We start from the raw sequence: 3,449 nt of genomic DNA, 5'->3' as shown, positions 1-3,449 counted from the left end.
AATGATAGTAGGGGAAATTCACAGAGGAAGAAATTGACATAGCTCATGCCATACGAAAAGATACTTGGTCTCCTCGGCAATCAGACACTACATAAATAAAAATAACATTACAAACGGACAATACTAGGGTCGTGGGATCGAGCCCCACCTCGGGCTCTGAGCCGAGCTTGGAGCCCGCTTGAGATTCTCTCTCTCCCTCTCTCTCTGCCCCTCCCCCCCCATAATAATTATGATGATAATAGTAAATAAAAACCAAGGAAATTACCGGGAGATAGACTGAGTACATGTCGTTTAAAATACCTCATGTCATTTAAAATACTCATGTCATTTAAAATACCAAGTCCCTGTGAAGTCAGAGAAGAAATGCAGTTTTTTAAGTTTATTTATTTTGAGAGAGAGAGAGGGAGAGAGAAGAAATCCCAAGCAGGCTCTGAGCTGTCAGCACAGAGACTGACACGGGCCTCGATCCCATGGACTGTGAGATCACGACCTGAGCCGAAATCAAGAGCCGGACGCTCATCTGACTGAGCCCCCCAGGCTCCCCAGAGAAGACATGATTAAGGTACACGGATAGACCCATACGACACGGGAAAAGGAGAAAGAGTACCTGCCATCACTGTGCTCCGATCACCTCCTATTCACCCGCGGGTGAAGGAGGGATCCCTGCCCTAAAAGCAGGACAGGGCCAAACAGGGGACACAGGGCAGCTGAGGTCGGCAACCCACACTCACCGCTGGGGAGGGCACATCGCCCGCCCTGAGGGGCCACCCGGGCTGCACCAGGGGGCAGGGTAGACAAGCAGGGGCCGGGGGGGGGGGGGGGGGGGGGAGGCTCCGTAGTGATAAGGTAGGGTGACGATGGGTTTGTTGAGTGATTTTTCAGGCTGGCAGGAAGGTGACACCGAGACTGAGGTCCAGGGGGCTGGGGTGCAGCGGGGCCAGCTGGCGGGGGACCCAGGCAGGGAAGGGGGGCCTTTCCTGCTGGGTCGAGGGTGGTCCCGGGAACTCACAGTTAGACCCTGTGAGGCCCCAAGATGTCCAGACAGCACCTGGGATCACAGCCCTTACGATACTCCATACCCGGGGGACCAATACCCCAGAGAGTCTCCAAGGGCACATAGCAGGCAGGGCGGGCTGCGCGTGCAAAGCCCCACGAAACGCTTGGGAAGAAGTTCACCACGGAGGCGGGAGAGGGTTAGGGGAGCTGCACACCCAGACACCACCACGGGGCGGGGGGTGTCTCCCGGGCCACAGTCAAGGTGACGAGGGCACATCCGGCGTGGGGGGCCCGGGAGCGACGGCGGCTCCCGCGGGCAGAAGACAATCCACCAGGACCCCCATCACGGGAGCGCACGCCCACCCTTGCTTCCCCACGCACAATCCCCGGCCACGGGCTGTGGAAGACAAAACCAAAGACAAATACATACGACCTCAAAGACACACGTGAGCAGACAACCCAGAGCCACCACGTTTGAAGACCACCCACCCCGCGAGAGCCACATATGGTCAAACCCAGTGAGGGCTCGGGTTCTGTGTTCAGGTGATCGGGATGCCGCCCTTCCTTCCTCCTCCACACCTTGGTTTTTAAAACGACCCAAGATATGGGGCGCCTGGGTGGCTCGGTCGGTTAAGCGTCCACCTTTGGCTCAGGTCATGATCTCGCGGTTCGTGAGTTTGAGCCCCATGTCGGGCTCTGTGCTGACAGTTCAGAGCCTGGATGGAGACTGCTTCCAATTCTGTGTCTCCCTCTCTCCCCGCCCCTCCCCTGCTTACGCTCTGTCGCTCTCTCTCTGTCTCAAAAATAAACACAAAAAATTTATGGAAATATATAATATTCATCTAGAAACTTGTACGAAGAATAATTATAAAGTGGGAAATAGTGTAAACCCTATCTTTTTTTTTTCTTTAAGTTTTTATTGAAATTCCAGTTAGGGAACAGACACGTTCTATTCGCTTCGGCTAAAGTGATTCAACACTTCCCTACATCACCCTGTGCTCATCACGGCAAGTGGCCGCCTTAATCCCCATCATCTGGCCCACCCATCCCCCACCACCTCCCCTCTGGCGACCACCGTCAGTGTGCTCTCTAGAGTTAAGAGTCTGTTTCTTGGTTTGTGAGGACACAGTTATTTTTACAGCAAAGGCCACTTCCTGCTGAGGAAGAGCAACGACCCAAGATGGAAACGCGGCAGACACTGGCAGGTGTCCAGAGACATCTGTCCCGGACTTCTTCCCAGCCACGGGCCAGGCTGTGTCCCCACCCGCCTCGCGCCTGACCTGTCATGTGTCTTGTGCTCACCTGCTCGACAGGAAACCCCTCGGGACCCCCTTTTCAGTCAAGACGTTGTTTGCACCTTCTTTTATCTTTTGGTCAATCCTGCCAGGTTGTCTGAGTTTTGTTTCAACAACTTTGGGCAGAGAAGAATAAAGTTACGGGTCTTACACTGCCTGGTCTCAAAACTTATTAGAGAGCTACAATAATCAAAACAGTGTGGTCCCAGCAGGAAGGCACACATATCGGCCAATGGAACAGAATAGAGAGTCCAGAAATCAAACCCTTGAGCCGGTGGCCAATGGCTCTTCAACAAGGGTGCCAGGACTATTCAACGGGAAAAGGACAGTCTCTTCGACAAATGGTGCTGGGGAAACTGGACATTCACATGCCAAAGGATGCAGCCGGACTCTTACCTTACTTATACCTGTATCTTACCTTTGTATTTTGTGTATACAGAAATTAACTCAAAACACATCAAAGACCTAAAAGTAACAGCAAAGACTATAAAAATTTAGAAGAAAACATAGCAGAATCGCTTCTCGGCCTTTTGGCTAAGATCGAGTGTAGTATTTGTTCTTATCGGTAGAAGAAAACACAGCGGAAAGCTTCCTGACGTTGGGTTTGATGGCGACTGATTTCTTGGATATGACCCAAAAGCACAGGGGACAAAAGGAAAAACAGATAAACTGGACGACATCAAAGGTTAAAACTTCTGTGCGTCAAAGGACACAATCCACGGAGCTGGCAACCTACGGAATGGGAGAAAATATGTGCGAATCACACATTTGATAATGGGTTCAGTTAATATCCAGAAGGTAAATACAAAACTCCCACAACCCAACCACAAAGGAAGAAACCAAAGAACCCAACTATAAAACGGGCAAAGGACTTGACTAGACCTTTCTCCAAAGACATCCTGGTGGCCCAAAAGCACATGAAAAGAGCCTCAACATCACTCATCATTAGGGAAATGCAAACCAAAACCACAATGGGATACCACCTCACATCCATCAGGAGGACAACCATCAGAAAAAAACGGAGAACAAATGTTGGTAAAGATGTGGCTATAATGGAACCTTTGGGCATTGTGAAAATGGTGCCACTCCTGCGGAAAACGGTGCAGAGAATCATCAAAAATTTCAAAACAGAATCACCATATGATCCGCCTGTGGGTA

The 3,449-nt window shown here is 51.0% G+C and overlaps 1 pseudogene; it reads left to right on the top strand.

The window, feature by feature from the left end:
• Positions 1 to 2,805: 2,805 nt before the first annotated feature.
• Positions 2,806 to 2,957, top strand: LOC125926069 (uncharacterized; annotated as a pseudogene).
• The last annotated feature ends 492 nt before the right edge of the window (positions 2,958 to 3,449 follow it).

Source organism: Panthera uncia, chromosome F1 (genome assembly GCF_023721935.1).
Source record: "Panthera uncia isolate 11264 chromosome F1, Puncia_PCG_1.0, whole genome shotgun sequence".
NCBI classification, from domain to species: Eukaryota; Metazoa; Chordata; class Mammalia; order Carnivora; family Felidae; genus Panthera; species Panthera uncia.
Note: the sequence above shows the minus strand (reverse complement) of the source record. Positions and strands in the feature narration are given on the sequence as shown.